This window comes from Dermacentor silvarum, chromosome 10 (genome assembly GCF_013339745.2).
Source record: "Dermacentor silvarum isolate Dsil-2018 chromosome 10, BIME_Dsil_1.4, whole genome shotgun sequence".
In the NCBI taxonomy this organism is placed as follows: Eukaryota; Metazoa; Arthropoda; class Arachnida; order Ixodida; family Ixodidae; genus Dermacentor; species Dermacentor silvarum.
The window spans coordinates 58,138,622-58,149,681 of NC_051163.1; the positions used below are offsets into that span (position 1 = coordinate 58,138,622).

At 48.1% G+C, this 11,060-nt stretch overlaps 1 long non-coding RNA gene across 1 annotated transcript; it reads right to left on the reverse strand.

Annotated features, from left to right (window-relative positions):
* Window positions 1–350: 350 nt before the first annotated feature.
* LOC125940807 (uncharacterized) lies at window positions 351–5,404 on the reverse strand. The gene is made up of 3 exons (XR_007464014.1): window positions 5,368–5,404; window positions 5,147–5,204; window positions 351–385 (listed from the first exon to the last, which is right to left on the reverse strand). It is a non-coding gene; the product is annotated as an uncharacterized LOC125940807 (long non-coding RNA).
* Window positions 5,405–11,060: the final 5,656 nt, after the last annotated feature.

An 11,060-nucleotide genomic window follows, 5' to 3' on the forward strand; every position in this document is an offset into this window, starting at 1 on the left:
TTACGCATCACTCTACGGAACCCTGAATTCACGTGGCATTGTGCCGTAGTCGCACTTTTTTTATCCAGCGGCCGTGGTAGAGGAATGATCCTGAAAAGCCAACGGGTACTCACCGTTGAGGTCAGTCTCGATCAAGGCAGCTATTTCCTTGAATAGAAACTGCCGGTGTTTCTTCTCATGTTCAGTGATACTATTTTCTCGGAAATAATTCATAATGTCGTGGCTCATGGTCGAGTGACGCACGACTTCTGAGGTCCTACTTGGCGCCGGCCCGCGGTTCACGCCCTCGCCTTCCTTGTCCTCTTCGAGCCTTTTGGGCGGCCTTTGTTTATGTCCCTCTGTGGTTGACGGACTGGCGTCGGGTGGCACTCGGCGTTCCAGTTTCCTGCGTTGGACATTTTTCAGTAGTAGTCGCGCTTAGGTATATCTCAGTGCTCGCCAAGCGGGCGGGGCGGGCCCATGGTCAGGCCACCGGCGGGTGGCGGGCGGCTGGGCAACGTCTGGCCACCTCGGCCAGGCCTGCCGGCGTAGTCGAGGGGCCCGCCGCAAGGCTGTTCCGTCAGCCAGCGCGCGCCAACGGCTCTGCGCGTGGCATGTCCACGTTACCGCCCTTTTTTTTCGTCTTTCATTGCTACCTCCGCAGACAACTAGAAATGGAGGCCGAATTCGCAGAGCTTTTCTTTCGTATGAGCTCCTTGTCATCATTGGCCACCCGCCTTCGCCAATGTGTCCAAGTAGTAGTTGCTTAATTTTTTTTTTCAATGTGTAAGGAATATATTTGTGTCGCCGCCGTGATGGGCAGCGGAAAGGCTGCCGAAGAACGTGTGGGAGCGCGCTCGAAGTTGGGTTAGAAGACGCAGAAGCAATCAAACGCACTTCCGATGCCATTATATTTGTTTTGATTCAATCCACGAAAGGAATAGTGGTTCAAATTTCTACTTCTATGGATACCCAGTAGTCATAAAAAATATTTTTGAGTCATCATCCTTATCACCAGCTTATTTCAATGTCCACTCCAGGACGAACGCCTGTCTTGTTACCCCTGTCTTGTTCTAACTATTTCCAGTTTCCACCTGCAAATTCACTAATGTCATTACCCCACCTAGTTTTTCGCCGTCCTCGACTGCGCTTCCTGTCTTTTGGCACTCATTGTGTAACTCTGATGATGTATGGTGTTTAATGGCGCAAGGGCCAGGTATGCCCAAAGAGCGCCAGGCCAGTGTTAACTCTAATGGTCTACCGGTTATCTGCCCTACGCATTACGTGGCCTGCCGAGCCTCATTTTCCTGTCTTAATCTCAATTAGAATATCCGCTATCCCCGTTTACCCTCTGATTCACACAGCTCTCTTCCTATCCATGTTACGCCTAACATTTTTCGTTCCATCGATTTTTGTGCGGTTCTTAACTTGTTCTCGAGTTTCTTTGTTAATCCCCAGTTTCTGCCGCACACGTTAGCACCGGTAAAACGCAATGATTGTACTGAAAAAGTGATCGTTGGGCGCATAAATCACTTCCCATGATAATGCACGTGCTGACCAGTTATTCACACGAAGAATAAAGTTACACGCGATAATTGGCTTTTCTGGGTAAAATAGTGAGGTTATAGCACAGTAAAATTTCGATTCAGTCAAGTTCGCTCACTTCTTAAAAAACGCTGCTGTGGCGCATAAATCATTCCCCATGAAAGTGCACGTTCTGAGAAGTGATTGACACAGTGGCGTAGAAAGAAATTTTGTTCGGGGGTGGCTCACGTTGGAGAGCGGCTTCCTCCTTATAGAATTTGTCGAGGGATCAAATACATGAATAATAACTGCACTGCCACTGTCAATGCCATTGTATATTAGATGCTGCAAACGAATTAAGTCAAATATGTATTTTTTCATAAAAGAATACATTCGTATGTCCCAAACATTGTGTCAGAAATAACTGATATTAATGCTTACACGTTCTTTTTTTTGTATATTTAATAAGTAAAGAAAATATCACGAACTTTATAACTATGTATCAGTTCGAAACCAGCAAAGAAGTGCATGTAGCTGATATAAAAAACGCAAAGGCCATGAAATGAACAAGTTGAGGACAAACATTTTGCATGCATAGTTGTCACTCAAGAAGCCTTGCTTACACTTTTGTACTACAGTCCAATGGCCAGGGAAAAACCTGAATGACGCTGTACTTCGTTGCAATAGATTGCGCAGGAGCAGCTGTTACCCGGTCGTGTATTGTACTTATACCGATATTATAGTCGCAACAGTGAGTACATATAAAAAGCAGGGGTTCCGCAAAATATACATTAGACAGTTCGAAGATAGAATGAAATATAAAAATGCCAAGATACAACTTCATAAAGGGCAAAAAAAAATGTCGCTGGAAAAAAAGTTCACTGCTTGTATACACAAAACCTAGCGACAAGATATTTAATTATACGTATAAGTCTCCAATAAATGTACGTAGTTAAGCTAACACCAGTGTATATAACGAGCAAACAAGACAAATAAACATGTTGCGCACTAACAGATAGTAAACTGTACGCATAGAAAGAGACAATCCAGGCAACGACAAAACTATGTTGCAGAAATCGTGATATGTACTTGGGTCATGTAGCGGTCGCGACCGCACCGTATAGGTAGAATAGAGGAATAATACAAAAATCAGTACGAAAATGTGTAATTTAACTGCCTGCAGAGCGGGAACAAATATGCTGTACCCAAAATTAAAGAAGGGTATTGCTTCGGTTCAACAAAGAAGTAAAAGCAGGTAGCTAAAAAGGAAAGAAAAGGTCAAACGAAAGCCACAGATCATGCGGCAAGTTGAACTAACCAACATCCGAGTGTGTTTGTTGGGAAACGCCGCGTGGGCCGGGCTTTCAATGGGTAACGTCGGTCAAAATTGGTTATTGATGTCCTCGTAATTTTCGTATTCGCATGATAATTTTTATCATGATGCTAACTGTTCGAGTAAACGGTGAAAATTTCTGCGGTTTTAAAACCCAATGATCAGTCATACGTTTTCATAATTAGGCGTTTATAGACCAGAAGGAACAGAGTTTTTTACTTGCATTGATTTTTGCTACTTGGCTATCTAAAGGACAAACATCACTCGGCGGGGAAGTTTAGCGAAGCGGTCAATGACTTCTGTCAATGCCGACATCTCTGTGGGCGTATAGAAGCGCTAGCCTAACCATGCGTTCCTCAGACATTGTAGAGCGCAAGTAGTTTTTTTTAGTAATCTCGTGTTAAAAAATATTCTCACTGCGCTGGCAGTGGTCACTGGAAGGGTGACTAGAATATGCAGCCGTTTGTAAACATTTACCTACAACCTGCCGTCGCAATGAGTGAGGGCAGCTATTACGGTGCTAAAACCTAAACACTGCTTCTATGTCGTTGGCATCCTTGTTTAGGTACCTTGCACAAAACGTAAACTGTTCGATACCAGTAATATCCGTCGGTGCGTCAGCAAGTATGGAGAAGCAACCTGCAGCGTTTACTTTTGCATCTAGGCTTTCTTTGATAATTTCACCACAAATTTCTATAATTTGGTTTTGTACATCTGGGCTTAATTACGAGGCATTGCTGGGGCAACTTTCCAAATGGTTTTTCAGACATGTATCTCCACAATTAGCTCACATGCGAAGAAGCGTTCTGAAAATACCAGTATTTTCAGCGGGGGCTTTGCTTAAATCCATAGGACCACTGTTCCTATGGCCACGGAGAGCCAAACCTTGTCCGCAAAAAAGAACTGCCTCAAAATAGGCCCTTAACTTTCTTCTTTTGTGTGTGTCTGGAAGATTGCGAGCGCCTGCTTCCAGTTCTGGAACGGCTTGGACACGAGGGCTCCAGTGCGCGCTTGTCGGCCGAAGATTATAGGAACATTAAACCCATAAAGTTCCAGAATTGAAAATCTGTTAAAGCACGCCTTTGGAAATATCAGTGCACCTTTCGCGTCAAAAGTTGGATAATTTTATACCCATGAAGTTTTGCAATTGAAATTCATGCGCTCCGTAGATTCCGCGGCCGCTGCGAGATGCCGCAACGCGCCCGCTCGCTATAGAAAAGTCCTTGAAAGTTCGCGCTCGCATGGGGCTCCTTGCGTCATGCGACTCCAGGTGTAATGGCGTAGCCATGAAATCCAGCCCGAGTTCGCAATGTTCGTGCCGAAATGTCTTATCGAGCGTGAAAAAAAAACATTGAACACAAAATGCATAATTATTCCCGGCGCCGTTCGCTGTGATTGTCGGCGGGGCATGCCAGCACGAAAATACTTGGGGGGGAAGGGGGGGGGGGGGGGGGGTCTGAAGCCCCATCAGCCCCCCCCCCCCCCCTGTCCACGCCACTGCCTGAGCTGAAGGACAACTAATCCTATAAGAAAACAAAATTATCTGACTCGCGGATAGTGCAGGCTGTTTAACACTCCACGCTGTATTATATGCATAGAGAAGTGCCTTCGTGCGTTGCTCATTGGCGCCGTAATTAGTAGCGGTTTGTCTAGATTTGTTAGTGAAACGAAACTCGCACACTGTCTCGTCGTTTCAGGCAAACGCATGTACACAGCCAGAAATTGCGACCTCAGGCAAAGTGCGCAGTCTGCAAGACGTATACACAGCCAGAAATTGCGAAGTCAGTGAAAGTGCGAAATCCGCCGCTTTTCGTCTGTAATGCAGAAGACGATGCGCAGTTTGCTCAGACTGGCTACAGCGCAGTTAGCTAAGTGGAGCTCACAACTTCAAAGTTTCAGTCCGACACTACTCTCGTCTGCGCGAGCCTGAACCAAGGGTAGGTAAAAAAATAAACTCAAATAACAACCTGACACACATGGCTAACGTTTTCCAGAAAAGCGCCAACCTTCCTAAAAACGAACTACAGAAAAACATCACTTTTGTGAATATAAGGTAACCTTGTCAAAACCACAGCGATACTATGCGATCGCCTAAAGTTTTGATCCCAAATGGCCAAGTAGCACCTTAGAAGACGACGCTCATACCTGCCGTCACATCTGAATTACTTGGTGCATAGGCTTGCTTCAACGTTCTCAATCACGATGGTGAATTTTGCCCCTAATAGGGAGACGTAGTGCTTGGAATTTCAACTGACACTCTATCTACTGGCGCAAGGTGTAGTAATTATCGCCAATAAGAGAGTTGTTTACCTGATCTTTTCAATGTGCCTGCCACGTGGTTGAGCAATCCCAGATCATCCCCGTGGTCCTGTAAGAGGTACACACTTTTCTTTGTAACGCAACTTTTTTTTTCGCTAGGAGGGAAAATACGGACACCACGGTAAACCATGTCCAAACAAATTACAACTAAATTCACGATTGGTAATTGTGAACTCCTGAAAGATTGTAGGAGACTTGTGAGGTTAACTTACTGCTTTCGCCAGAAGAGTGATGTCCACGTCACTGTCCTTGGCTCCAAGTCCTGACACCAGGCTACCACACAGAGCCACTTTGATGTCTGCAAAGATAGAAAGTTCTTCAGCAACAATTTACAAATCGAACACTCAAACAGCACTTTCCTTGCCATGTTACCAAGCCTTATAATTGGCAAGTACGCATACAATACGGTAGTGTTACACGCATCACACCGTTCAGCAGATGTCAGACGTCTGTACTGATATGTCAATGATTGCAAGGAGCTATATGTATTCACATTTGCACAAGGGTCATGTGTGCGTTGCGAAGTGGCAGATTGCATCATCACTGCTTTACAAGACGTTTCACGTGCACACCATTTGGAAGAATTATGAAGCCGATATGTCTACTTTCTTTGAGTAGTTTTAATGTTCATACAGCTTACGGTGAAAGCAAGTGCCGTAAGTCTTATACAGCTTGTTATAATTTTTTTAAGTCGCTGCTCTGCTTAAATGACACCACCGGTAAGTACCGGTAAAGTGACCGGTAATCCACCAGAAGGACGTAGTCCTGGCCGTTCAAATGAAACAGATCGACGCCCACCTCTTCCCAGGGCCGAGTTGGAGTGGCTGACGGCAGCATAGGTTCCGAGCGCTGCACCCTGGTTTCGGCGCACGTGGGGCAGTTTGAAACCAGTGTCTCAAGTCCTCGGAAGAGGCTGGGATCGAGACGCAAGTCGCCCGAGGGCTGTGGAGTCCCCGAGACTTGGTCGACAAACGTGCAGACGCCCAAGGCCTGGATTGCCGGGAAGCCCAGCAGCGGGACCGTCTTGGTTGCCAGGACGTAGAGTAGCAGCTTGGTGAACTTGCCGTGCCATGACAAGGTAGCAACGCAAGTGCCCAAGACCGGTAGAACGTTGTTGCCAGGGCCTTTCAATTCGCTTTTGGGGTCTTGAAGCTTCGAGGGGACGCCAGGGAACGTACTGGGTACGATAGAAACTTCGGCGCCAGAGTCCACCTTGAAGGAAAGTGGACACCCATCGACGAGTACTTCGACGAACTTCGCGTTCGGACGCTCTCCCGCAACTGCATGTAGCTCGATGGAGCTGGTAGAAGGCGCTTCCTGGTGTGCGCTTCCTGCTGCCGCGTTTCTTCTTAAGGCACACGTTCTTGAAGTGGCCACTTTTGCGGCAAAAATTGCAGGACGCTCTGCGAGCCAGACAGTCGGCGCGAGGATGCGATGTGCGTCCGCAGAATGGGCACAGCTGCTGCGTTGCGAGGAGACGCTGACGCTGGCTTTTCCTTGCGAACGCGAGCGACGTTGGTGCGAACGCGAGCGGCGTCGATGGCGAGCGTCGATGAATCAGCAGTCACGAGCCTTGCGTTCGTTATCGGCGTCTTCGTGCTGGCGAAGGTGCGTGAGCGCTTCACGCAACGTCAATCTCGGGTTCCGACGAAGCTGGTCCGAGAGCTTGCGGTCAAGCAAGCCCACGAGGAAACGGTCTCGGACAAGACGCTCTTCGATGTCGGGCGAGAATAGTTGCAACGCTTGACCATCGTCCGAAGCGCAGTGTAGAATGCGTCGGCCGACTCACCCGGCTGCTGCGTACGGCGGTGAAAGCGAGCAGACTCGTACAGCTCATTCGGCGGGTGGACGAAGTGGTCGTTGAACGCCTTCTTTACGGCGACGACGTCCTTCAGGTCCGCGTCTCCCAGCGTGGTGGACGCGAAGACCACCCTGGCTTGTGCAGCAGCCATGTGGGCCAGGTGCTGGGGTTGTCAAAGTCAAACGCCGGTGGTGGACGCAGCTGGGCCATGCCATGTAGACACGCAGCGGCCGACGAAGCAGCGAGCGTTCCGGTAGAGCCTTTACCGGTGGCCATGGCGAATCGAAGGTGACTTCCTCGACGGAGAGCAGCGGGGCCAGGGCCTCTGTCGATGCCGCGAGCACGGGATCAGCCGAGATGCGATCCCACTTCTGACACCATGTCGGGCGGGCGAGTGACACAGCAGGTAACTCTCCGGGCGGGCAAGTGCCCCACCGCGTTTATTGAACGCTTATATAGCCGGGGATGCCATGCTTAAATGAAGTTCACTGCCTGCCTGCCTGCCTGCCTGCCTGCCTGCTGCTCTGCTTGAAAGGAGAATCATTGATAGTGATAGCAAAGCATTAGCCAAGTATGCGCCAAGTAATGTTTGTGGTGTTAGAGGTCGTATAAACTGAAGTCAACATTTCCTTGATAGCATCGTGTAATGCGAGCACTAGGAAATGTGAACCGAGCTCACTCCACATTCGGAAGACCTCGCCGTCACAACACTGGCGTCCTGGGGAGTAGAGGCAGCGGGGAGCGTACGTGTTCGTCCCGAGGCGAACGCCTCAAAAACGCAGGATACTTGAACACTATACTCGCGGACAACTTTCTGTGGCAACAGCTAATTCCCGTTTCCACCTGCAAATTTACGAATTTCATCACCCCACCTAGTTTTTCGCCGTCCTCAAGTGCGCTTCCTGTCTTTTGGCACTCGTTGTGTAACTCTAACGGTGGCTTCATTTTTCTGTCTTAATCTCAATTAGAAAGAATATCGGCTATCCCCGTTTGCTCTCTGATCAACGCCGCTCTCTTCCTATCTCTTAATGTTACGCCTAACATTTTTCGTTCCATCGCTCTTTGTGCGGTCCTTAACTTGTTCTCGAGTTTCTTTGTGAATCCCCAGTTTCTGCCGCATACGTTAGCACCGGTAAAATGCAATGATTGTACTTCAAAAGTGCTCGTTAGGCGCATAAATCATTACCCACGATAATGCACGTGCTGGCAAGTGACACGTGACAAGTTACACGTGCCCCCCCTGCCCACGCCACTGCCTGAGCTGAAGGACAACTAATTCTATAACAACACAAAACGATCCGACTCGCGGATGGTGCAGGCTGTTTCAGGCTACACGCTGTATATTATATGCATAGAGAAGTGCCTTCGTGCGCTGTTCATTGGCGCCGTAATTAGTTGCAGTTTGTTTAGATTTCTTGGTGAAACAAAACTCGCACAGTGTCTCGTCGTTTCAGGCAAAGGCATAATATGCACAGCCAGAAATTGCGAAGTCATGCAAAGTGCGAAATCCGCCTCTTTTCGTCTGCTATGGAGAAGACGATGCGCAGTTTGCTCTGACTGGCTACAGCGCAGTCAGCTAAGTGGAGCACACAACTCCATAGTCTCAGTCCGACACTACTCTCGCCTGCGCCAACCTGCACCTACTGTAGGTAAAAAAAAACAAATAACAACCCGACACACATGGCTAAAGTTTCACTTTTGTGAATTTAAGGTAACCTTGTCAAAACCACAGCGATACTATTCGATCGTCTGATGTTTTGATCCCAAATGGCCAAGTAGCACCTTAGAAGACGACGCTCATACCTGCCGTCGCATCTGAATGACTTTGTGCACAGGCTTGCTTCAACGTTCTCAGTCACGATGGCGAATTTTGCCACAAATAGGGAGACTTAGTGCTTGGAATTTCAAGGGACACTATCTACTCGCGCAGGGTGTAGTAATTATTGCCAATAAGAAAGTTGTTTACCTTATCTTTTCAATGTGCCTGCCACGTGGTTAAGCAAGCCCAGATCATCACCGTGGTCCTGCAAGATGTACACAGTTTTCTCTGTAACGCAACTTTTTTTTCGCTAGGAGGGAAAATTCAGACACCACGGAAAACCATGTCCAAGCAAACTACAACTAAATTCACGATTGGTAATTGTGAACCCCTGAAAGATTGTAGGAGACTTGTGAGGTTAACTTACTGCTTTCGTCAGTAGAGTCATGTCTATGTCACTGTCCTTGGCTCCAAGTCCTGACACCAGGCTACCACACAGAGCCACTTTAATGTCTGCAACAATAGAAAGTTCCTCAGCAACAATTTACAAATTAAGCACTCAAACAGCACTTCCCTTGCAAAGTTATCAAGCCTTGTAATTGGCAACTATGCACATAATACACTAGTGTTAGTTACACGCATCAGACCGTTCAGCAGATGTCAAACGGCTATACTGATATTTCAATGATTGCAACGAGCTATATGTATTCGCATTTGCAAAAGGGTGATGAGTGCGTTGCGAAGTGGCGGATTGCATCACTGCTTTACAAGTCGTTTCACGTGCATACCACTTGGAACAATTATGACGCCGATATGTCTACTTTCTTTGAGTTGTTTTAATGTCCATACAGCTTACGGTCAAAGCAAGTGCCGGCAATCTTGTAAAGCTTGTAATAATTTCTTTAAAGTCGCTGCTCTGCCATAAAGGAGAATCATTGATAGTGATAGCAAAGCATTAGCCAAGTATACGCCAAGTAATGTTTGTGCTCTTAGAGGTCGTATAAACTGAAGTCAACATTTCCTTGCTAGCATCATGTAACGCGAGCACTAAGCAGTGTAAGCCGAGCTCAGTTCATATTCGGAAGAACTCGCCGTCACAACACTGGCGTCCTGAGGAGTTGAGGCGGCGGGGAGCGCACGTGTTTGTCCCGAGGCGAACGCCTCAAAAACGCAGAATACTTCAACACTATAGGTGTATGCGAAGACAGCTGCGCTCGTGAAGCCAACAATCATCGCTGCTCGAGGGGTAAATTGTGCATCACTCTACGCAACCTTGAATACACGTGGCATTGTGCCGTAGTCGCACTTTTTTTATCCAGCGGCCGTGGTAGAGGAATGATCCTGAAAAGCCGACGGGTACTCACCATTCAGGTCAGTCTCTATCAAGGCAGCTATTTCCTTGAATACAAACTGCCGGTGTTTCTGCTCCTGTTCAGTGATGCGATTCTCTCAGAAATATTTCATAATGTCGTGGCTCATGGTCGAGTGACGCACGACTTCTGAGGTCCTACTTGGTGACGGCCCGCGGTTCACGCCCTCGCCTTCCTTGTCCTCCTCGAGCCTTTTGGTCGGCCTTTCTTGATGTCCCTCTGTGGTTGCTGACTGGCGTCGGGTGGCACTCGGCGTTCCAGTTTCCTGCGTTGGCATTTTTCAGTAGTAGTCGCGCTTAGCTGTATCTCAGTGCTCGCCAAGCGGGCGGGGCGGGCCGGTGGTCGGGACACCGGCGGATGGCGGGCGGCTGGGCAACGCCTGGCTACATCGGCCAGGCCTGCCGGCGTCGTCGAGGGGCCCGCCGCAAGGCTGTTCTGTCAGCCAGCGCGCGCCAACGGCTCTGCGCGTGGCACGGCCACGTTACCCCCCTTTTTTTTTTTCGTCTTTCATTGCTACCTCCGCAGACAACCAGAAAGTGGGGCCGAATTCGCAGAGCTTTTCTTTCGTATGAACTGCTTGTCATCATTGGTCACCCGCCTTCGCCAATGTGTCCAAGTAGTAGTTGCTTAATTTTTCTTTAAATGTGTAAGGAATATATTTGTGTCGCCGCCGTGATGGGCAGCGGAGAGGCTGCCGAAGAACGTGTGGGAGCGCGCCCGAAGTTGGGTTAGAAGACGCAGAAGCAATCAAATGCGCTTTCGATGCCATTACATTTGTTTTGATTCAATCCACGAAAGGAACAGTTGTTCAAATTTCTACTTCTATGGATAGCCAGTAGTCAAAAAAATATTTTTGAGTCATCATCGTCATCACGAGCTCATTTCTATGTCCACTGCAGGACGAGGCCTCTGTCTTGTACCCCTGTCTGTTCAGCAATTCCGTTTCCACCTGCATCACGATTCACACCCGCCACT